The sequence below is a fragment of the Acromyrmex echinatior genome, chromosome 18 (assembly GCF_024713525.1).
Source record: "Acromyrmex echinatior isolate Ae372 chromosome 18, ASM2471352v2, whole genome shotgun sequence".
NCBI lineage: Eukaryota > Metazoa > Arthropoda > Insecta > Hymenoptera > Formicidae > Acromyrmex > Acromyrmex echinatior.
This window is the reverse complement of record NC_141869.1, coordinates 7,635,469-7,662,495: the sequence shown is the minus strand read 5'-3', so window position 1 is coordinate 7,662,495 and position 27,027 is coordinate 7,635,469. Positions and strand designations below refer to the sequence as shown.

At 32.7% G+C, this 27,027-nt stretch overlaps 1 protein-coding gene across 7 annotated transcripts in view; it reads right to left on the bottom strand.

Annotated features, from left to right (window-relative positions):
- LOC105144769 (uncharacterized) overlaps window positions 1–25,802 on the bottom strand; it is an 80,821-nt gene extending 55,019 nt beyond the window's left edge. For 2 of the 7 annotated variants that reach the window (XM_011053899.2, XM_087415799.1), the window contains exons 1-2: window positions 25,043–25,802; window positions 13,717–13,793 (exon numbers count right to left, since the gene is read on the bottom strand). The gene's annotated coding sequence lies outside the window, so the exon portion shown is untranslated. Of the gene's footprint in view, window positions 1–13,716; window positions 13,794–25,042 lie in introns of those variants that run through there. The other 5 variants (XM_087415800.1, XM_011053897.2, XM_087415803.1 and 2 more) reach the window with 3 other exon arrangements.
- Window positions 25,803–27,027: the final 1,225 nt, after the last annotated feature.

Below are 27,027 nucleotides of genomic sequence, written 5' to 3'. Positions count from 1 at the left end.
TCTTTCTTCGTTTGACTGTGATTTACGAAAATTACAGAAAAGTTTTACACCAATTAGATTATTGTGATGGAATTTCATAATGCATACACAAGTAAATAAATTATTAATGGTTTGACTCTTTTTAAAAAATAAGCTAACGAATTAATTCAACATATTTTTAACAATTTAGGATTTATAACTCTTGTGTACACGTTGTGTAAGATCAACCATCACGATTATCTATCACAAATTCGTCGATTGGAATTGGTAACACTAACAATAGTAAAAAGACAAATACGATTACCAATATTTAGAAAGCTTAGCAAAGGCAAAAATAACCAAAGAGCACCGACTGTGAAATAATACATTGACTAGCGAGCGATATGCAAATAACATTGATGTAAGATTAATATTGTTAGGGAAAAAAACTCAGGCAATATATTTAATTTCATACACGTACATATAACTTCTTGTAATCATTTACAATTTCATAATACTAAAGATGGCCCCAATCAGAAGGCTGAAATGTTTATTATCATTAATGTAGAATACAAATAATAAAATATTTACGCATAAAAATCTAGCGTTGGTTTTTATGCTTCTGATTCATTTGATTTATTTTATCATAAAATCTCTATTCTTAATATAATACAGTTTTTTAAATTGTATGTAAACATTAATTAAGAAATCCTGATAATCGTAGTTATATACAGTGAGTGCAGAAAGTATTCGTACAGAGAAAATATTTTTAAAAAACCTTTTTAAAACGTAAACATTGCCAGCGAGAAATGAACTCATTAAATTGATGTCTAATCGATATTGGTACGATGATTTCGACGTCGATCTGACGTCTAATTGACGGTCATTTTTTACTGGGTTAATTAACAATTCACTTTTTACTTAAATAATAAAATAGACGGTATGATACTATATAATGCCAAATTTAACCATTGTCTTAGCATAAAATAACGGTATATTGAGTAGGAGTAGTGACGACTTAAATTACGATACTACAGCTTTAACAATGCATAATGATTCAACGAACGAATTCAAAGAAAAAGACATTAAAATTTAGAAGAGATATATTGTGAATAATTATTAAATTTCCTTATATGCATATTTTTGTACTCATTGTATGCTAAAATGTAATAATATAATGGCAACTGGTCTATATTAAAATGTAATATGTAAATTTTATGAAGCGTTTTGTAAATATTTTGCATTAAAACAATTTAAAACAATAACGTGCTTGGTAATTTTTATTATGTAGTTCATAAAATGTTTTTTGTATATTTCTCTTTACAGTAATATTTAATAGGTTGTCAGATTGTCCCATATTTATCACTAAACATGGCTAAAATTTGTAATAAATTTTGCGGCAAAATATAATAAAATATTCTTTCTGTATATAATTTCTAAAATTACATAAGAAATCATAGCATGTATCTTAATATTTATAAAAGAAAAACTTTTTCGTAGTCGTGAGTGGCAAGTTTACTTTTGTAGGAATTTGGTGTTTTACAGTGGCAAAAATGACGCAAGTTTTTGGGACAATTATAGTCACGACGAATACGAGAGGCTTACGTGTACGAAACGATGAACGAATGATATCATCAACTATTTTGCTCGAAGAGAAACGTTTACCGCGCGAATGTTTGCCATGTTGCAAGATGCTCATCATGCCATGTATTTTATCGAGAAAACAGGGTATCGCGATTATCGAGGAGAACTATAAAACCCGCCAATTTCCTCGGTGCATCCTTAATCTCACGATTTGACCCTTCAAAATTGTCTCTCGTTATTGCTCGAGTGCCATTGCACTCAACGAAGACGCAGACACAGAAATAGGCTGGGAGTGAAATCGCTAGAGAGGGTTAAAACACTGTTTCTGCAACGACGTTACGTTTCTACTTGCAAATGCAATTTCACGACACGTGCATTGCAAACGTGGATGAGATCATCGCGATGACGTCGACATCTGATTGCACGATCAATCTTTCCTTCCATCTCCGCTTTTCCGATTAAGTTAATGAATAAGTCGATCAAAAAGAAAAATCAAACTTTTAAACATACACTGAGCAAAAAATAGTTGTAATAATTATTATAACTATAACTTATTATAGTTATTTTCTCAATGTTAATTATATATTTTTTAAATAGAACTACATATATAATTATTATTACTAACATTACGACGGTAATAACTATAAAAATGGAGTTTTCAATCAAATTTGACTGTCGCTCCGGCGATAAACCCTTTTTCGTCGAGAATTCTGCTGGCACTGTCAGCACTGCAGTCAATACGGTGGTAAAATTCTAATTAAGCTAGCAATCCAGCAGGAAAACAAGCATGTGCTACCGACTTAAGATTCCAGAGTGATAAATTTAATACACTAATACACTAATACTGAGCTATATAATCGTACGCTTCTTTGTCAATTGAGTATTCAATAGGTCCCAGAACGCGGAAATGCTTGCCACACCAAACGCGACACCTAACCAAGTAGCCAAAATTCGCAGTTTGAATGTCAAATTGCGTAAAAATCTGTATTAATTACATAAATACATTACATTGAAATTAAATATTTAATTTTAATAAATATTTATTTCGTTTAAAAAAACATTTTATTTTATTTAGTAAAATATTATTTGAATAATAATACCATTATTTTTAAGATAAAACAAATATTATTATATCAAAACTAACAAATAAAATAAGTCACAAATGTATTTCTTGAATGTTATAAATTGAACTTTACTTATTGTTAGCAAAATATTTGCTTATTTACATCAAATTTATATTGATAAAAATATTTTTGTTGATTACTCTTATAACTTAAGGAACGTCCTAGGAACATTCTGTAAACTATTAGATAATAGTCGTTATGTCCTACATACATCTACAGGACGTTCAAATCCAAAGTTCTAAAGATATCCATCCATAATCCTCGGAAAAATACTATTACTTCCTATACAGCAGGCTTCCAATAGATACTAAAACCATCTTAAGGACGATTTCAGGATGTCTCTCGGATGAAATGTACTGACCAATATTTTCCGAAACATATATATATATATACACGCTATCCTATGGTAATACGCATGCGTCGGAAAGTACTGCGATCTGAGATCACTGACTTCCGCTCGAGCGCGCGTACATATACTATATTTTCAGCCACAAAGTTGATTCACGAGCCGACCTGAGTCCAGGAATAGTTGATCACTATGAAGCCGTCGCATCACGCGTAGGAAGGGTCGGATAGCTCGCTCGACTTTCATTGCCGGTCTAGTCGTCGAGAAAACTGACGTTTACTGCTATATAAGAGAGCACGCTTCGCTAGAGATCACGTTGTTATTGACAACATTATATTATCCGCGATTCAACTATCCTACCATCTAATCTAATCCGACACGATAATCACAACGGAGTCGTTCTGCTGTCGCTGCTCATTATCCCCCACACGTTGTATGAAGACGAGAAAATGCTTGCGAAGTACTTTATAAGATATTCGCGTTGGACGTCGGTAATGTACACTCTAAAAAATATGATGGGATGTACAATAGATTTATGTAATTCTTATTGTGTCGGTATTAATATTAACATTAACATAATATGAATTTAAAACCCCTGGTGTTTATATTAACATAAGTTTTAAATCTATATAATGATGATATTTAAAGGTGGATTTAAAAGTCATGATCTTGTATATTAGTGTTAATATTAACGTCAACATGATGAAAATTATAGACGCCGTATATGATATTAAATTCAAGTATTTTCATATTTTCCATATTTTTTAGAGTGAGATAAATATGTAATAAAGTCAGAAAGACGTCATTGATTTTGATAAAATTTAGTTTTGTCGGAATACTCGAATATGAAGAGAATATTCTAATTGTGATTGGTCAATTCTTGCAATTACGCTTACGCAATTGTAGAATAGACTTTATATGATAAATTGATTATGTCAGTATTTAGAAAACGAGACAATGTACAAAGACACCTTCGCACTGCGCATGTTTAATGTATCGTGCCTAAAGCGCTATAAATGGCTAACTTTAATCATTTATAATTTGAAAAGTATTACAGCCTCGACATTTTCGTATAAGAGTTTTCTCTTAAGAGAATCTGCCAGTGAAAGAATCTATACTCTTTCTGGGACACCTTATATAAAAAATTACAAGAGATATAATTCGTAGACTGCAGGCCGTGTTGGAAGAAAAGAGAGGATAAGCGAGGCAGAAATAACATGCACATAAATTTGCCACCAATTAATTTCTCATTCAGACGCCAATCTGAATTAATTAGATCAGTAACGTCAGGAAGAATTTTCTCACAGGTAGACATTAATAACGTTCAAAGTAACACGGCGTTTCTTACGCATACTTAGGTGATTAAGAAGTAGAACGAAATAATCTTCAATTATACCCCGTTCGTTTGTTCTACTGCTTCTCTTTCTGCGGTCGTAATTTCCGACACGATCCGGTAACGTTATTTCACAACACAATTTCCGGCGGCGTGACTTCCTGCCAGAGTGAAGCGTGGATTCCTAGAGGAGCTCTTCAGCTCACGAAGATCGTAACCGGAACTCACGCGCTCAAGCAATACCGTTAGTCGCGTCTTCCTCGCTGTTAAATAGAGTAGAGCGTTGCATGATGATGCTTAAAGAAGTAAGCTTTATAACAGGCATTCGAAGACTTGTCTCATCTAGCCTCATCAAGCTCTATTTGAAGTAATAAAGCGATTAAGATAATTAACTATTCTAAAGTAAGATTTTTTTATCGCAACTTCTTCTCATTAACTCGCTTCGGATTCGATATGCGCAGATGTATCTCAATATTTCTCACAGAAATACGCGTTCTTAAAGAGAGAGAGAGAGAGAGAGAGAGAGAGAGAGAGAGAGAGAGATTTTATCCGCTTAAACAGCACTGCACGCATGTCGCTGGTGGAAGCTTGGAAATTGACTTCAACAACGCTGTTGTTCTGCGAATTCACATCACCGAATAACGCACCAGCGCTGTTTCTCGGATTTATAGATATGCTGATCAAGATTTCACGAGCATAAATGCCTCGCAGGCTTATTCTGTACCTTTTACAGGGATGCTGGAGCGACGACCAAACTTGATCGATTGTCAATAATATAGACTTTTTTGTCTATATTGAACTTCAAATTCAGTTTCTTATATTCGTTCTGTCTCACTCAAACGCCTACATATATCCTTATCTAACATATTCCAGCGTCATTTCTTACAAGATCGAGCACTTCTTGAGAAGACACAATTATTGATCTGTTTATCATTCTAAATCTTTGCTATAAGCATACGTATACACGTGAATTACGTGTTCAATTTAAAATATTTTTTTTAGGCTCTTAATCTTAATTATAAACTCAGTATTCAGTTCGTTCAAGTAATCTGAGGTTCGCTGAATCCTTATGCTACTCATATTATAAACTATAAAACTTTTATATTAAACAAACTTTAACTTCAAGTGACATCTATACCAAAGTAAGTGAATTTTTTTATTTTTGTGCGATTTTTCTTGTCAAAATTGACACATCCCGACTTTCTATTTGTGAATATTATAATTCTGTAAAAAAAATCCGCAATTCATAAAACTAGTTTAAGCAAAATTTTGGTTGCACTGTAATTCGTGAATATTGACAGTAACGTCTTTAATGATAACGAAACTATCATTAAGAGTTATAGAATAGGTTTGCTGAGATCATCTGACTCTACCGACTATATAAGAAATGTATCCAATATCATATGATCCTAAATTTCATAAACGCGAACTTTATAACTTGGAATTTGTGGAGGCATAAGACATACATATTTATAGATCTTCATATGCATGTGTTCCAGTCGGATTGCGAGTCTATTTGATATTAATGCAATGAAAACAGAATAAGATGACGAATTTCTCGAATAAAATGTATAAGATAAAATAATATTCGCAAATCAAAACACAATTATTTAAATTGACATCAATTTTTTATGTTGAACTTCATTTTTCATACGTTGGATTCTTCAAAGCAAAAAAGAATATGCTCTACTTTGTGCATATTTTGCGGAGAAAACCGGTAGGCTGATTAATTAATAACGTAATAAATTTTGCTCACGATAAACGTAGGAAGCTAATACGAGGAGAATGTAATAACGTCTCAGTCCTTCCTTGATCTCCTGCATCTTCCACATCTCTTCGACTTCTTTCTGTCGCGCACATTAATATAACTGTAGTATTAGCGGACCGTAATACCGAGCTACCATTTCGCTCGCTGCATATAGCAATGTTATCTTCAGACGACAGGTACTAGAATTATATGTATACACGGTGTCACGCAAGAATTCAGCGAGAAAGTTTAAAGTGACGAGAATGAGGAAAATGTTTTTAGAATAATATTTCAATTCTTAACGTAAGAAAAATGATAAAGAATCAGAAGTTAAAATTTTCATTTATCCTACAGTCTTTCAGAGATAAATATGGATTATCCTGATATAAACTATATAATCATTTTTTATAGATATGTTCATATATATTATTTTATAATTTATTCGATATATCCATTAAAATCTTTAACAAAATTTTCGAGTACATTGTGTTTCAAAATTTTAACAATGTCATATCAATCACAAAAGTGATATTTTCGTATATTTTTTGATATTATCAAAATGTAAAATATAATTATTTCAAATAATTAAAAAATGATAATTAGAAGTTACAAATGGATGTCAAAGTGTAGAAATAAATATAATATAATAGAAATTTATATATGTATAGTCGTACATAATATAATATCGTTAAAATACCATGAAGTTTCAGTTCATTCTTTGAACAATCTTCAACTAGATATATAATTATTTTATAACTATTCTTATCTCTTTTTATTTTCTATAATTTATATGCTTACATTCGTAAGAGGGATAATGAATATGATAAATAGCTATAAATATACCAATTTTTATTTTTCTAGAAGGCTTATGCATCCAGAAATTAATCATCTTGATATAAATTGTATGATATAATTTATTTTTTATTTATCTATTTTTGTGTTAATAAAATTTATCTTTTAATATTTACAAAATGTATTTTCCAATATCAATTACTTATTATTTATCGCTACGCTTTGCATTATTTTATTATGACACTCTGCATATGTTATTTTTTAAACGTAAAATGATCTATCGCATAGTCAACAGATATCTGATTTCATCCTTGCTATATATAATCAGCTGTACAATCTGTCGATATTTTAGAAATTAAAATGTACGCTAAATCGATTAGACTTAACGAGTTAAGACTGCCATATTCCACTAATGAGAAAAGGAAATGCATCTTGTTAATGGCAACGATTAACTTGGCAGGATCGTTACGAAAAGACACGCCAGTAATATCTTAAGATGAAAGCAATTCTGCGGTTTATTAATTATCTTTGTAAAGATGCATTCCAAATGTGTCATAACGCATATTTTAAAAGCTATTAAAACGCTTGTTGGTATATTCTTCAGATAGCAATCGTAACCAAAAATTACAGAGTTTTAGAGTTCACAATTAGATCTAAAATGTAGATAAGATAAATAAAAATATTTATAAATATTTTTCGTTTTCGAACTTACGCGAATATATGGTAAGTTTGAAAACGCAATTTACTTTTTACGAAATTTCAACTCGTGGCTTAATAATTATAATATCAAATGTCAAAGAGTTGCAATAAAAACAAGATATAAAAAAATTTGAAGAAAAGTGTTCACAAAAATATATATCGTATGCAAAAGATAATTAATCCCGAAATTGCGTTTAATCTTTCAAATTAAAAGTCCCTGCGAGTTGTGATATCTTTGAAATTAAAGCCGTATGATAATAGAATTAAAAAGGGGAGGCCCAAAATGTACGTCAAAGGATTAATAAGCTCGGGTCAGCGACCGTAGCTGAACGTTTTATCGAGCAGCAGCAGAGTGCGTTTCGTCTGGCTTAAATCGTTCGTACTTCTACGGATCGCTTGATTCAAGAGTGCAACGATGCGCATCACTGCAATTCGCGCGAGAGATCAGTAAGTTTCTGTGCGGCTAGCTCGTACCATAACGAGATAATTATTTCACGGCGATCAAAGCGACGAGAGGAAGATGAACGGAAGGGATTCACGGAACTCTTCCTCTTCCGTTTATCTTCCTCTCCGTTTTTAAATTTATTGAACACCGGGAGTTAAGAGAGCTCGCGGCTGCTGTAATTAGCACGATCAAAGTGTTATATTTAACCCACCTTGATTTACGTACGTGACATAAATACATCTCCCAGGACAGGCGTGCTTGCTTGCGATTAGAAATTCTCTAATGGACTTGGAATCTATATACATATATTTTTCTTTAGCTAACATTCGATGATTACATTTCAATATCTTTTCACAATTCAATATTTTTCACATTTCAATATCTTTTTAATGTTTTAACATTAAATGTTTCGGTAAATGAATGTTAAAATTTGATTGAAACAATTTCGGTGCGCAATTTAAATGCTTATATGTAGTATATAAATTCACATCGAATTACTTAAGATTCAGTTTGATCAATAATGGCATTAATTCTGTATCCTATATTTAATATATAATTACATTTATGTATTTCTAACAAATTTTTTATTTAATGCTATTTAATAAAGCTTTATAATGTATTATAGGTTATTTAATAAAACTGTCGATAAAGCTTACCTCTAATTTTCAATCATTTATAAGTCATAAAAAAAATTTACATTTTATATTGATTTCAATAAAATCTTGTTTCATATATAAAAATGCTTTAATTTAAAATCCGATCGATTGACAATGTAAAAATCTTATCCGTTATTTACCGTACAAAAATCTCTCATACTCGCGCAATGCCGCGTTTCTATGATACTACGATCATTATAATAACAGACGGAATAAAAATGATAGTGCAACTGCGGAGGTTAACGATTTGCAAGTTCGAAGAATTAAGATCTGCACTTATGCTGTGGCATTGAAATTTCTTCGGCTGACTATTACGCGGTCGTCCACCTTGTGCAATCATCAACTTCAAATTGGCAAAGGATTCCGGTATTCAAGAGAAAATGATGACAGAAAATGTTTCATAAAGAAGATTTACGATAAGAGAAATTAAATGGATAATTTAGGATTAAACTTGTGCCTTATGTAAAACTTTTCGCGAACAGGACCGAGAAATGACATATAATAATATTATATATTTTTTAACTGTTATCATTATTGCGAAGCAAACAAATTAATATTGGAACCTGGCATGTTCAATAACTAAGCGACATGCTCAGTGCACATTCTAACATTGTTAACTGCCTCCGACCTGTTTACATTGGCTTCCGACAAAGTTAACCAGCGAAGAATCTCACCTCAGGCCATGCTCTTAGACTTGTTAGCCAACAATGTTAGCCAAGACTTGTCGAATTTTGGACTCATTAAGATTATCGATTAGCTAATATAGTTCACTAATAAGATTAAACTCATCTTAAGAGTAAAAAGAACAATCGTGTAGAAATATTTTAGATTTATTTATTTTAGCTTCCCGAAAAAATTGCTATTAGTACTCTCTATAAAAAATTATCGTGATGCCAAAGTAAGAAAAATAAATTATCATTTTGATTACGCCGCGATGAAATTAGGCTGATTATTTCAGAGGACTCGGTCAGCTTGTTGCAACGTAGTGAACTATTTGGCCAATTGTCAACGTCGTGATGACGTGATCGATATACACATCGTCACGTATATGCTTCAAATGGGATATAAATCAGTTACACACGTTTCGCAAGCGTTCAAGTTGCGATAAAGAAGCATTTTGCATTTTTACAGATTCGGCTATGAAGATAATTGACTTTATACTGATAGGAAATGTTCAGAAATGTAGAATATTATCTCACGCAGGATTGATTTGTGAGAAAATAAAAGCGAGAGAGAGAGAGAGAGTTTTGCAAAATATACATAATTTAAAATAAAAAGCATTCAAGTGTGCTGTGTGTCATAATACTTAATGTATTTTAATTATATTTCTTGATTAATTTTTTATACGATACATATAATACATATTTACACTGAGAAAAAACTATATTCTAAATTTCAATTAATATTTATTTAAATAATACCTAAATATTTATTAAAAATATATTTATTTGGTACAAGAAAATTAAATTAATTTAACAATTAACTTCTTTTTTTTAAGTAAACATTTATTTATTGTAAATAAATGTTTAGTTGGCAGTATTCAAATAAATATTTATTTAAATTTAGGCTATTTTTTTCTCAGTATATAGTACGATAATATTATTGTTATGAACGTAACATAGTGACCCTATATGATTAATAATACTGATCAGTAATATTGAATTAGTAATATTGACAGTGTCAATATTTTTAGTATATATATTTTTATAATCTTATATGCGATCAGTATTATTGACAATATATTATACTTTGATTTTACATACATTATCTATTGCACCATGACATACTGTGACAGGAATTCTAATAAAGCAAGACTGATGCTCAAGAATTAAAATCCAGATCATTATCAATATTTTACATCAATCTATCAATATTAACCACACACAATCAATAATATTGTCAGTATTTATTGTAATAGTAAGTTAATATTGAGTATTATTAGTCGTGTAGGGTCACCTAAAAGTTTAATGTGTGAACATATTATATGCAGACTATGATAGTATCTGTATTTGTAGTAATGCTCCTGTGTATGTGAGCATAATTGTATATGTGACATAACCCAATACGCTAATCTTGCACGCGACGACGTCGTCGCTGACCTTCAATCAGCTGCGAGACCCTCTTTTTCCCACGACCGACTTCCGTTTATGGTGTATACTCCCGCTGAGTACATGAACACTCTCATATGGTCTCCGATACACGAATTATAAGTCAAAATATTCTTTCTTTATGAAAGAAAAAACAAGATTTAATTGTTATTTAATTCAAGATATTGTTAAGACGCATCAGTTAAACTTAAAGGGATTCTAAAGACAATTAGTCACAGTGTAAGTAGAACAATTCATGTGTCATTGACACATCTCAATATACACTACTTTACATCTCACTTACTTAATAATATCTCACGTATACATACATATAAATTTTCATACCTATAACAATAATGTATTAATTAGTTATTTAAATCAGACTCAAGAATTCTATGTTGTTTCTTCTAACGTGCAAACTATTAGTGAAGTGTGATTTTTTTCTGTGGACTACTATTTCGTAAGTACAGATTGCATTTTTATATGAAGCTTATCACAACGTGATAGCTTTAGAGTACTATATTGAACTAAGAAATGATAAAGAAGATCTTAATTTTGAAATTTTTTGTCATTGTCAGCATAAACTCCATCTTACACAGATACATGTATTAATATGTATATAGTACTCCAATCCTGGAAATGGATTCTTGAATTTATAAAAGAGGAAAAAAGTAATTGTTATACAAAAATAATTTAGTCCATAATACAGACTTTAGGATCTTCTTAATAGCAGTTACAGTATAATACAATAATAGTATAATGCAATAATAGAATGTAATAATGATTTTTTATTAATTTTGTCATATTATTTTAAAAAGAAAATTTTTTGCTCTTAAATTCCAAATCAAGTTTGAAATGAACATCTTTTTAAATAAACAGCAAACAATATTTTTACATTATTATGAAACTTTCTTCCTGTTTGTAAATTCTTTAATTGGCGAGGTTCTGAGGGACTAGTTCTCGCGCGCGCGAGAGATACTCTCTAAATTTCTCAGAATAAGATTTCATTCTTTGAGAGTGAGATTCATTGCAAAAGAAAGAAAATCTGCCACTCTTATTCAATATTGTTTACATTCTTTTTCAACAGTGACAATATTTTCACTCTTGGATTTCGCTCTAAGAAATTTAGAGAACACGTTTCAGCTGACCCGGTGATTTGGAATGCGGATAAAGAGTCGCGACGACGCAAACAGCCTGCCCGCGGTGAGAGCTCCAGGGCGAGGAGGAGCGTGGGTGTGTCGAGTCAATTGGCGGAATTGGACGGGTTAAGTGCAACGATATGATAATCGAATAAAGTTATCGTTAACTGAAAATGCCATGAAACGGAAACACGACCTTTCACGTATGTACTTTTCACTAAACAGCTATTCAGTGGAAATAAAACTTGCTCTTTGTTGCCTGCTGAAGATGAATATGATGCAATTTTTTATTTTTTACTTTTATAATATATTGAGAACTTTTGTAATATTTTTTTTCGAATTCTTTACTGCGATCCATGTACGTGACAATAAAATAAATTTGTTAAGAAAAACTTTTGTGTCTCTGCATTTCGACAATTCATTAATTTTGATGATTTTCAGTTAACGACGAAATTCGCGAGCTTCGCAGATTGTTTTTGATTTTGTCTGTTTTAGTCGCGTTAATAGAGACAGTATGCGTAGACGAATAGAATTTCGTTAGTTCTAGAAAGCTGGCCAGAGAGAGTTATTTTGATCCAGCAATGTATACCGCACTGGGTCAGCGTACCATGACAATTTCCTGAACGCACAAATTGCATTAGTACCTACTACCGGCATCCTGGATTTAGTTGCTAACTTGTTATCTTATTCGCATTTTATTCAATTCAATAAAAATAATGACTGTGTCAACTTAAGTTTGTAGTGAGTAAATAAAAAAATTGTATTTTGTCCTGAAACGTCATATAATAATCAATAGCTTAAAAAAAAAAAACAAGAACACTTGTCAGAAGTCGTAATATTCAATGGCTGGTACTTTAGAGGAAGTTATGCTGGAATCATCAAAAGCCGAAACCTGCCCTAAAGGCAACTCTCAAGTGTTTATATTAAACAAACAAAATTGTTCGTAACTTTTTCTTTTTGATAACGATTTTTATTTCAATAAAATGAATACTTTCTGAGAAAACTGTTTTGGATCATTTTTTCTAAAAGGTGAAAAGTTTTCTAAATCTGCGGGCGTCAGGACTTTTAGTATGTCGTATAATACGCTACTTCAAACAATTTTCCGCAGAAAAATCTTTTATGACAATTTTGCCTCAAAAACGTAAAAAAAAAAAAATTAATTAATTTTGGGATATTATGCAAAAAAGGAACGAGAAAAAGAGCTTATGAGAATAAAATTGAGACGCAATGTTTTGTAATAAAACTTTCGAAAACATATTTTTCATGCAAAATTCATCCTCCTAAATCCATATTATTTAATCTATCATTATATATAATTTTACTGTTCTATTTGAGATCATTTTTTACCTATTTCCATTTTTAAAATGCAATAATTCTTTATGCCTCGCTCCTTATATATTTGAATTTCATAATTTATAATCAACTCTTGTAAAATCTTTAAATATATTATATCATGTAAAAAACGTGAAAAAATGGTATTTGATTCTAGTTATTAAGGTAAAAGAAAACATGTTAGGCTATTTATAAACTAAATTATCAAATTAGATTTTGGACTTATATAAGATCTCCTAAAATAAAAATTTTTGTAAACAAAAATCTGCATTGCAGTGATTTAAAATCAACTAAATGTTATAAATAGAACAGCAATATATATATATATATATATATATATATATATATATATATATATATATATATATATATATATATATACATTGGAAAGAGGAAGAAGCAGAATGTATTCGCACAGCATACAGGATGGGTAGGTCGTGTTGAATTTCAAGCAGTTAACGAAATAACACTCACGCCCCTGGCCCTTCGGTCTCCCTTCCGTCCCTGTCGCCACCAACTGTTCCCCGCAGCATTGTCCCAGACTCAGTGACCTGTGAAGCAGCCGATCGAGACTATTAGATCGGGTTTCATTGTCACGCCGTTCCTCAAAACCTGTGCCCAACCCTGCGGCAATCAGGTGCGGCACGTACGTATAACTATCGCGCGCGGAACAAAGTCTCATCCTAATAGTACAGGAAGGAAACATAAATCCAAATCACCCGCATTTGCGTCGTAAATCCCCCCCCTCCTCCCTCCCTTTGTACAATCATGCTTGTTTGCAGGAAATTCTGTTATCGAAATAAAAACTACTAAAAATTCATTATATTGATTTAAGAATACAAAATTGTATCGTTAATGTAACTACATCTTAAATATTATATTTATATAAGATATAAATTTCTGAACAATATATAAATTTAATTAAAAAGATACGTAAATCCAATAACGAAAGAAAAATTTTAAAAAATTAACTAAATGACTGACCATGGACTCTAATATACAAACACTAATGTATATATCTTTATATGTAACCCTGGTGTGAAGTGCTGTTTTTTTACTAAACTTTACCTCGTGTGAACTATGAATCATTTATGCCAGTAGCATATTTCTCCTAATAAATCAGTTGTGAAAAATCGGAAAAAAAATTTTTTATTATTTTACATCTCTATTTTGTATTCTAAACGTTTTTAAATTGAAATATTATATTGTACTTTTTTATGTAGCAAAATACAGAGGGAAACAGAAATTTTTTTATGTGTTAAAAAATCATAATTTTGCAATACGTTAAAAAAAAAATCTTCCTAGATTCACACTCTTGAGGGATGACAAAAATAAAAGTTATGCGTTGTCTTGATTTAATTACGTTATGTCTTGATATTCAATACGTTATATTCGTCTCTAGCATTAAAATCATCGCAATAGTATTTTTTCTATCTATCATCTCACGCTTTCTATCTACGTTAAATGAGAAGGATTGTCCATATGTCCTACATTATGTTCAATAACCATGACATTTTTTCACTTGTGCAGCTTTAGCGTACATAGGTCTTCTCTGATACGCGCACGTAACATTTGTCGATATTTTTCTTCAAAGATGTGAGAAATAATTAAATTATAGAGTTGCCGGCTATCACTGACGGATTAAACGCCACAAACGAACATTTAAGTCACGATCTCTCTGAATGAAAAACTTAGCGAAAACGATCTCTTTGGCAACAGAAACGATTCTTCAGAAAAAATTTCTTTAAAAACTCGCAATCGATATTTGACCAGTTGTAAAACGAGTTTCATTCATGATATTGTCATATTTATTCTTCGATAAAGATAATTATAAATTTAATTATATTCATTTTTTAAAAGTGAAATTCATCTTGTGAAAGTCGTTCATGAAAGATTGAACTTGGCGTGTATTTTTCGAGTAAAAATGTAGTTCTGATTTATTTTGTACATTCAACGCACAAATTAACCGCTCTTATGAACATTTAAACCTAACAATACGAGTAAATCGAATGATTACAGCCGCATCCTCGACTACCATCTTTCATGTTTCCTATGAGGAAGCGACTGAAAAAGAATAGTGTGGTGACATCAGGATATCACAGGAAACAATCGTGGATGTGGGATGATGGGCCAGTCGGCTCCCTTTTGCTCACGCGCACCCCCCTTGCGCGAGAAATCGATATCGCGTCTGCGCATCGATACAACCCCAAGGCCGTCTACAGGTTGACGTCGAGAGGAAACCATAGTCTCCCCTTATGCATCCTTTGTTTAAATTCTCTCTGAATCTTAAGGCAATTTTCAGAGAAACAGGAAATCTTATATTTTTTTTACATCTTGTACACAACTGTGACACTCGACTACTAAAATTTTACTTGATGAAAGTATGAAAAAACTTATAAATTCATCTCCTCTGTCGATATTCTCACGTCATAACAGACCATTTTAGACACCCCTAGAGACATCCTTGAGGGAATCGTATCTTTCTCTTTATGTCGTCATTGTCAAGTGGTAACGATTGAGGCGAAGTTTCATTATCACTTAATAAAAGAGATAGAGGATTAGGTATTTTTCCAAGCAAAATCGCCTTTATTTATTAAGTTCACAGTTTTTTTCAAGCATTATCTAATGATACGAACGATTAAACTTACTTATCAATGTGAAATCATGAAATTATTAACATGGAGACAAGAAAGTTAAAATTTGCAAATAATAATATCATGTATAAATATAATAAGTTAAAACAGAAAGAATATTATTTAATAAAACAATTTACATATAGGAATACATATTGGAAGAAATTTTCCTGCACTTGTATCTATTATTTCTAACCAATATCTAATCATCTTCACCTATACTCTACAATAAAAATATGAATAAAATATATTGAGAATCTTTATTTAAAAAATATGAATCTTTGAATTTTCTATAAAAATACATGTGAAGCTGTTTATTTTCGATTTATACATTACTCAACAAAAAATAAGAAACACTTTCGAATACCGTAACTCGGTGAAAAAAATCATCACAGACAAAAAAAAGCATTTAAAAGCTTGACATCTCTACTTTTAATATCGATAATTGATATTTCAATGTGACTGATTTTTTAAAAAGCTATACGGATGTCTGTCAAATCTGTCAAACGGATATCTGCGTCAAATCTAAAAATTTTGTACGAAATTTACAATGTTTACATTGGTGTGAATTAAAAATCGCATACAAATGCGGTTTATAGCAATCAAAAGAGTGAAGCTTTATCTTTAATTTGCTTTTTATTGAACATTGTACGATTTTTTTTCACTGAGTTATCCAACAATAAAGCAAAAGTGATCGTTTTTGCTTCAATGTTCAATAACTCGGTGAAGCCAATGATTCGAAAGCATGTTCGCCAGAAAAAGCCTGCTTTTCCACCATGATTCCTCAGGACGTTGCCTAGATGACATTCTGAAAGTCCATCAAACTGCAACCGGGTCAACCTATATACCGAGTAATTCGAATAAACTGAATGACTATGTCATTGTAGAGCGAAAACGTCTTGTGACATAACATTTTGCGTTTTCAATAAAGTAGTTTTTTTCCGAAAATTATTCTGAAAAAATCATATCGTCGAAATCTCATCTGTGAGTATCGAGGAATATTCACGGATGAGATTATTTCCACGATACGATTTTTATTCAACAGATGATATGTTCAGAGATAATTTCTGAGGATTCCGGATGAAACACAAAAAAAAATGAATTCAATGAAATTATTTTATCAAATGCCGCATAATCTCTCATTAGTCGATTTATATTTAGTTGAAATAATTTAATTGTTTGCCGCATTTGCCACTATTCCTAAGTTAAGGAGATGAAGAAAGAAGAGAAAGAAGTTCAATCATATATATCGCTAAATGCACGGCAAACAATTACGCAATGCGCTGACGTAATGTAGAGTCGCAAATTTGCGCACAAATTATAACGATCCTTGAGTTTCATTATGAGATTTACGTGTAACTAAAAACGCAGATACCGGAGCGATTTATGTTATGATCGACAAGACTATCACAAAATAAAAAGACTATTGTTGGTCAAAATAAATATTGATTGTGCCGAGCACAAAATATTTATGTAAGGAAACCTATTTAGGATTAGTAAGATAAACGTAACATCGCAACATCTTAGCATCTGAATGTGATGTTAACTTCACTTTCTTCCCCCCCCCCCCTCTCTCTCTCTCTCTCTCTATTTTGTATTCATAAAAGTATATATATATATATATCGCTTATGCGCCCATTCTGTTATTCTTCCGCATTATTTTCAAACGTATTGTTCACAAAACATCTTATTGTATGCGACTATTATTGCATTTAGTTCGCTAAGTGACTCTCCGTACCACTTCACTTCTCCTCGGCAGAACAACGCGTTCGTGGCGAACAGACTGAGCTTGAAATCGATAATTTAAGTGGATGTTAAGAAAGAATTAAGAAGCCACGTAGGTTTGCTTCAATTTCAAAATAGATTCCGTGTCGCAGTCATATGCACAATGCGCGTAAGATGTAGTACAAACAGTACAGAATAATAATAGACAGATTCCGTTGGTCTTGTCAGCCTTTCATAAGAGCTTTTCAAACAGAATCGTATCCTTTATAACCGAGTACGAGTGGCTTTATGATATAGTACGTCCTTTGTTTGCGTATTGTTTACTTGTGTAAAGAGCATCATATTCCCATTATTATAATAGAAAAAATCTGATTGTATTAAATAAAATTTTGCTTGAAATGAACAAATCAGAATTTTTCTAGTTGAATCTGTTATAATTCTAATTAATATAATTCTGAGAATTCTGATTGATATAATCAGAATTTTATATTCGTTAATTTTCAATTATAAAAATTTTTCTCGGTATACCAAGTACATTAATAGCTCATGTGATTAGAAAAATACCATGTTACAAATATACAATCCACAGTATCACAAAATTTCACTTCATTGAAATTATATTTAAAATCGATAAGCAATTTAAAATTTAATTATTCAACTTTCTAAGTAAGCAGAAATGTAATGAGAATCAATATAAGCAGAACTATTAATTAGTCTAAAATAACCCCCATCAAATCGAAACGGCCGAGAGAGGCATTCACCACTTCCGAGAAATGTCAGCGACTACGAACGTAAACGCCGCATAAAATAACGTGAAAATGTCAATTGAATGCTAAGAATATTTTAATTCCCAATATTTTTTTTTTCTCGATTCCGTATTATAAGATTCTGCCTGATGATCGATTAACATTTCAGCCGCGCGATTTAACCTTCGACACACTTATCGCTTTAATTCCGCAAATAACGGCTCCATGTAATTGCTAAAGTGTAGTTTAATTAATTTTTAATTAAAGACTCGTTCGAGAACCGGTTACCGATTAACGTTAATGCAGCATTCTCTGAATTATTTTTTTCGGTTATTCTATAATTCCACGTCGCATCGGAATAAAGCAAGTAGTACCGTTTACTCACAACGTGAAAAGTATAACATTCAAATTGATGACTCATGATTCAATTTCAACGCTCTATTAGCTCGTATCAAAAAAAATTTTCGCATGGCTCACCAGCTAAATTAGCTGGATATTGACGAGATATGAGTAGGAATGCGATAAACAGAATGGAAGGTAAAAGTAAACGAGACAGAGAGAAAAAACGAAAAATAGGAGATAGAGCAGAGAACGATTGCCAGACGTCGCGGCGTCAGCGATGTAGTAATGGCTCTAGATATACATATAAGCACCGCGATGGGCCGCTTGTATTCCCTTGTGCGTTCAGGAGAGAAGAAAAAGTCGAGAACAGAAAATATAGTGTTCCATTAATTAACGTTTCATGGAATAATCTGCGATTATAATCAGAGTAATGCATATATCTCTTTCTTATTAATAAGGAAAAAAAAATATTTTTAATTAAAACATTTTTAAAGATGTTCATTAGCATCCGTATTATTAAGTTAGCATCAGTATTATTAAATTGCTCGTCAATTAAATTTGTGATATTACTCCAGCTTTAGTTTAGAATTGCGTTTCAAGACTGACTTAATCAGCTGAAATAATCAGTATGCCGTTTGCTTGAATTAGAAATTATAAAATGTACGTAAAAATATTATTAAGCACCAAGACTCGCATTGATGAAATATTGCCTTCTTTGCTCATTTCCGTTGAACATTTCTCAGTCGATTTTCATTTAATATTGTTTTTCAATTAATATTAATTATATTAATATAATAAGTTTAAGTCAAATTTTATAACAAGCAACAATAAAATAAAGGAAGAGGCAACAATCAATATTTGCTACGTCAACTATACGTAACATTTTTTAATGAAGACCATTTTTCAAAGATTAACGAACTACTCGATAAACTATAAATTTTGATCCTATTAAAAAGAGTTTAAAGGCTATAACGGTCGAAGCTGAGACCTAGATGCTTAATAAATTGTTCTTAATAAATCGGTCTTAATAAACTGTTTATTATTATTTAAAAAGTATACCTAGTTTATACTTTCGAGCTTCTGCCTCACTGAAGCTATCGGTACGCCATTGTTCACTGGGTAGCAAGAAGGAAGCGGCTGCTTCAGGAACTGCTTCGCATTGAACGCATCCCAGGAGGAAGGTTGAATATCGCTCGGAATGCTGAGGGTCGTCACGAGAGAAACAAAACGAGGGGAGAATCCGTCGGAGAACGCGAACTGGGAAACGTGGAAATTGGATGTGCGCACGTTCACGTCATCTTCCTACCATTATATCGATTCGCGATCGCGACATAGTTGCCAATGATCAACGTACGCCAAATGACTGGATATATTCGACCATCTGCTCGCTCGCAAAATAGGCAGGAAGGGTGAGGAATGATTCATACCCTCGACTATAATTCGGGCCGTTCATATCAAGTCGCGATTGTATAGCGTTACGTGGCACCATTTGAAATTAATAAGTAATAAGTAAATGTATAAATTGTTTCAGGAAACGAAACGGAGCAAACGATAAATAATTGTTATTAATGATTAAAAATTCAGATATGTGTTATGTATTTCTCTTTACTTTTGCCCTTCACAACTTCCTCATGTTTCATAGTAAGAAAATTGATCGAAAAATAATCGACACAAATAAGTAAAAATCATATTCTCGGTTAAAGCTAATCTTGTCTATAATGATATTTTTGCGTAAATTTTACAATTTGCGGTTAATGTAAATAAATTGCGTGCCAAATACTTGTCGGTATTGAAACACAGACACAGTTCTAAACTGGAGCTGGAATAATATCATAAATTTTAAATTAACAAGCAATTTCACAACAAATTTTTTACTGATGTTAATAAGATATCTTAAAACACTATAAAGAATTTTTTGCAGAAAATATCAACTCAGCCAAAATTTAACCTTCCTATATTTATGCAGTCGTCTTTATCAATTCAATCATTGCAAAGCTTAAGGTTTCTAATTTTTAACATCGGATATTCTAGTAGGTAAAAATTAGGACAAGTAAAAAATCGTGTTATGGTAAAGCCTGCCAAATAGCAGCAGATTACCTTTCATTAAATCATAAATTAGGTATGAAAGTAACTGTGCTTTAAATTTCCATGTATTGTTCTTGGCTTGCATTTCGCGCACAAACTAATCAGTATCATTGAGATTGCGGAGCAGCAGCGTGATATTGCGGAAACTGATTGCTGATAATACGACAAGTGGCAGTAAAAAGGTATTAATTCATCGCGATTGCCATTGTTGTTTGTACAAAGGAACTTCCAAGAGGACTATGTACCGCTTATGGCAATACAAACAGCAACTTCAGAAGTGTCAGAGCCGTAGAAGGAAATTTCAATGGTGCTGGCAATTTTTGCAGTTTCCTTTTTTTGGTCATGGTACATACATTTAAATGTGAGTTACTTTATTTTGGAGAATGGAAAAAAATAAATTTATAATTTTACATTAAAAGGTAAAATGTATTAAATTGTGGCTTCAAAGAGTGGCCTCAAAATAATGTTAATGATATTTTATTTAAAAGACAGAGCCCATGTAATAAATATTTAATAATTATTTTTTAAAGAAATTATTTCAAATAATAAAGAGGTAAATATGATTCACGTTATATCTAATTTCAAAATTGGTAGTAATAGCCAATCATCTAATTTAGCTTTCAATTGATGAAATTGATGACAATAAATTGATGACTGTATATCGAATACCTCTGTCTTTAAATAGAACCCATTAAAATAAAAAATACTAAATAATAACTATAATTTAATTTTTTTTTTAATAATAATTTAAAAGTTGAAATGTTAATAAGATTTTGAACTAATAAGATTTCCGAAATGTAAATTACTTCAAAGATTCGATGACAAACTCTTACTTTTCACTTAACTTCATGCGGAGTTCATTTTGTAACGAGAATTTAATTCGAGGCAATCGATATAATCGAAAAGTGGCAACCAAATTATGATCCCTCGCCAAATTCCTTCTTGACTTAATCCACTCCTGATTCAAGTAGTATATTCGCAGCAACGAGCGCTTTGTTCCGCATTCCCCTATTTGCAAACGCGGCACAGTTGCGGTAACAGCCCCATAATATTGTTCGCGTGATGAACACGCGACATGTGCGACTCGTTACACGTTACATGCTTGATTGCCTTATCTCTCGTTGCATACGTAGCACACGCACGTCCATCAAATGTGAAGAACAGCTGTGATAACAGCTTCTTTCATGTTGCGTTCTTAATAGAAGTAACTTTCAGCCTCTCTTTCTATTTTCATCTCGCTCCCTGTTTTCAGTTATCTCTCTATTTCTCGATAAGAACTTAAAATAGAATTCACTTTGCCAGAAATATCAGTTTTATCGATTAAATATAGGAATTAAAGAAAAACATAAGAAAATTACAAAGAAATAATATGGCAAATACTAGTTGATTTAATAGATAATCTTAAATAATAATAAACTTAAAAGATAATAAATTCTCGTTGATTTTTTTCTTTTTTTTAAATAAAACGGTGATCTAATCAGAGAAATTAGCTGATTTTTTAAATGATAGATGAAATTGTCATAAAAATCAGCTTTATCTATCTAAGAATAAATTATTTAAAAAGATATTATAATAGAAATCAATTAAATAATTTGTTTAAAACAAAGGTGGTTCCATACAAAGATGGCTTGATTTTTTCATAATACACTTATCATTCATATCGTATGTTTCTTGATATCTATATCCATATCAAACATATATATCCATTTATGAAACCTTCTTGAGACATTGCCTAATTATCTTTCAAGCGTGCACGTCTAGAGACGAAGACGATTGCAAAAATCCCCCAAAAAAGAGAAAAACAGTGAGATGAAAGAGAAATTATTTCCCTCAGGATTATTGACGAAACGCGATATCGGGGAAATCTCGTTTTATGTAACGACTTTCTTTACGACTAACGATGTACCTTCAACAACTAAATTCGCGAAATAAATCCAACGACAAATAGAATTGTAGCTACAAAAATATGAGATTTCTTCAGCACTATCTATCAAAGACCTTCAACTCGTTGTCGTAAAACGAATGTCGCAACAGTCCTTTCGGAGAAAGTCTGCGAATTGTTGAATATAGAACGAACATGTAATCACGACAGGCGATATATTCTTACGTATTATGAAAATCAATACAAATACTGTATAAGAATCTTTAGTCAAAAAAAAAATGAGACACTTTGTACAATATTCTATAAACGTGCATATTTGTATGTCAAATGCATCGATGTATAAGAAAAATTACATGGCTGCTCTTTTTATTCTACAACAGACGATATTATAAATTACTCTCCATTTTGCGTGAAGACCTATTATGCGTATTCATTTCTCGGTTTAGTTCCTGAATTCGATTTACATAACATTTACGTGTGTGTGAGATTTCGTTCAAATAGACTATAGTGTTACGTCTGTGACACGACATTCTACTCACGCGATTTATCATTTAATTATTTTCGCGAAAGGCAGGATCAGTCATCTCACGATTAGCCATCTCAATTCTATATTACTTCTACGTCGTTCTTATCGAAAAAAAATGTGGAAATGCTCCGGAATTAATACTTTCTAAGAAACGTTAAAGTACTTTATTCTCGTAAAGAAAACAAAACGTTCCTTTTACACTGAGGAAAAAAATTGTTCATTTGACCAAATTAATTTAGTACGTCTTTATTTTGGTCGTTAAAGAATGTATGCATTTAAGTCAAATATAATATGTTTACATACATTCTTCATGAAAAGAAATTAAGGCGAGCTAAATTAATTTATCAAATGAATCAAATGAACAAATATTTTTCTGAGTGTATCCATTGCACAAAGCACAACAATACTTAGCATGCAAGCAACTTTATAAAGGAACGCTTTTAATGAGTTACTTCCGATCCCCGTGTTCTCTTTGTATGTCGAGTCAAGGGTCAATAGTGTTACATAAACCGTCGAGAAAAAATCGTAAACACATAGCAGACGTAATCTATCTTGTTTTCACAACAATGTACAATCACAGTAAAAACGTCAACTGTTTGTCGTTGCAATTTGTCGTTACATCACTGATATAATAATTTCACCATACAATGGTATTGTTCGGGAAACACTGTGAAAGTGGAGACTTCTTGCGTCATTCATAACATGTGATGCGACGGTGAGATCGGGTCGACAAAAATTTTAATGCAATAAAAAGTAGTCTAACGTTACTGCAAGACACGTGGGAACACGTTACGTGACGAGTCGTTGAAGAGCTAGCTTTTACAGTTACACTCCCTGCTCTGTTATAATTTAACTTTAATCGTCACACAAAATTTATTTTAATCTAACAAGTTATTATAAAAGAATAATAAAGCTTTGATAATACTTGGAATCTTTGTCATAAAAGAACATTTATCGAATCGAAATTAATAAATTAATAAATTCAGAGAGAGAGAGAGAGAGAGAGAGAGAGAGAGAGAGAGAGAGAGAGAGAGAGAGAGAGAGAGAGAGAGCGCTTACTGCATGCATTTAAAATGTTATAACAGAAATTATAAGTGTTCTTTTATGTGCGATTTCACGCTCTTTCCGTTGCATTCCAACATCGTAAAAAAAGTGACCACCTGTGTATCCCTCTTCGCATTCCGAGCATTGTAAACAAAGTGAGTTACGTTTCACAGGTTTTTCTGTGACACGCGACGCGAGTTAGCGAAGAAAAGGTACTCTCATGTGATGTTATACATTAAGTGTTATTAGTTAGGAGGATAAATCCAATTATTTGCAAATATAATAATGCAATATTGTTTATGTTAACAAATTAAAAAAAAATGTTTATCTATGAAATTTAATTACGACAGTTAATGTGGAATTTCTTTATATGTTTCTCTTTCCTACCTTAAGCAAATTCGATATTCGCGAGTCTACTTGATTTTTATAAACAAAAGTACTGCTTTTGCTATTCGATCGATTGCATCTCTTATTTACTATCGATTTCTACCACCCAGCACAAAGTACCTCCAAGAGACACATGTCCTAAACAAGTTTCCAGGATATTCCCAGGACGTTCTCAAGATATCCTTTGGATAAAAGTATGCTGTATGGATATTTATATCATCGTTAATACGCTCATCCACAAAATGAACCCTAGACTAATTGCCATTGTGAATAAAAACAAGGTTCCCTCCAGACGACGATATTTGAAAATATCGAACGCCCGTCGAATACCAGGCGCCAGGACATTTGTCTCTCGACACGAGCAACGATCTCGATCACGCTCGTCCAGGACAAAAGAGCGATAATGAGAAAAGTGAAAACTGACACGTACCTACCGTCCGAAACGACAATGATGTCGGCACCGCGGAACAGCTGATCGACTCGCTCGGTGGGTGTCGGCCTCGCCTAACCTCTCCTCCCGACGCCCTGCTGCTACTGCTGCAGCTGCACTTTCTCACGCATCCGATGCACTCCTGACCGACGGGGGGGAAAGCCTCGACGATGCGATTTCGGCGCGCACTGATCAATCCATCCGCAATCGCGAGGTTTCACTTGTAATGTTTTCGCCGTGATTCTCTTCGATTCAAAACACACCACAGGTTTCTGGATTGACAGATCCTTTCGGACGACAGAAACGCTCACCGTATTATTCTAGTTCGGAATTCCCGACGATCACTAGAAAATGTATCCCAGAAGTATCCCACTCTTCGCGCCGCATTGTAATATGAAATCCGGAGTAATTGCTTTCATAACGAATATTTGCGCAATGTTACACGATCTTCGTTCCAGGAGTCTTCGGTGACGTTGCGAATAACATCCGTGGCCAACTTCCGTCAGGACGTCGCGATATCGGTGCGTCGCTTTATTGATGACAACACACATATCCGCGCGGTGTCGCGACGCTGCACTCGCTGCAGGACGTCGCTTCGATAACGGCTATTATTTGTCGACAGACCGTGTAGTCGCGAAGTAACATCGCTCCCAGCGGGTACATCTTAACGGTGACACAAGATATATATATATATATATATATATATATACGATGCGACGCAGGACGCGATTAAAGATCGAACTTATATGACGTACTTGACAGCAGGTGCCGAGCGCGAATCCTGAGGCTCGAGCGTAGAATTCTCGATGCAGGAACGTCGACCGCGCGGTCCCCTCGTCGCGATCCCCACAATCGAGTTCATATTGTTCCCCTACCCTCTCGCCGTATCACTGCCCTGAAGTCGACCGTGACGCGCGACGCGTCGCTCGAATACGATGCACTCGCGACTACCAGCGACTACCAGCGACTACCAGCGATTACTGGCAACTAGGTGCGCGGGGGGGAAAGAGAGCCCTGCAGCCCCGTCTATTAATCCGCACCGCGGAGTAAACTGGCCCCGCTCTATTTACCGTTGGCGCGAAGAAAGCGGGGGCGACTCTGCTCGCTCTGCTCAAAGCCGGGCTGACTCGGAGTTCGTCAGTTCGGACGAGACGGACTGTGTGCATCCGCTCGCGGCTCGCGTATATCCACGACGTCTCCTATACGCGGTAAAGAGAAGACTGATACTTTCTGACACTGAAAGTGCCGTTCGGCATAGTCAGAGTTCGGACTATATGCGCGATGCGCGATGCGCGCATGCGCGCGCCCGGCTGTCATCTCGCGCCTCACTTCACACTAATAGTGCTTCATAGGCAACGATTAGGAACAATTTACTTTCTTTAGATGTATATACAAATCTTTTTCTAATTGTAAAAATAATATATTCATTTCTAATCTCATTATATGTATACTCATTAATAATTTATTTATTTATAATCACATTATTCGTCAAGGTAAATTATAACTTTGTTTCATTATTCGATAATTTACGTTTCTATTTTATTCTTTCTTTTTCCTATATTTTATCTTTTACTTTTTGATTTTTTATTTTTATTTCCTTTTCTGCGTTTCGTATTTTTTCAGGTGACATATATAAACAATAAGAATCTTATATCGGACCATTTGTGTACATGTGAGTACACACAATCAATAAGAAATAGAACCCATAATGGTCAAAGTTGGATTTGTACATAGTAATATTAAATATTTGACCACTAAAGATCCAGCTTCAATCGTTATGAACTTTATCTCTTATTGTATCTCTTATATTTTTTATTTTAAAAAGAGTACGGCCATGTTCACCCTAATATTGTTTTATTAATTTTTATCAATAAGATAAGAACTTTAGTTAGTGCTTATTAATAAGATGAGACGAATTCTATAATTAATAATGAAACATTTCTTAAACAATGGTAAATATTGGGAAAAATTAAATCTTTTATAAT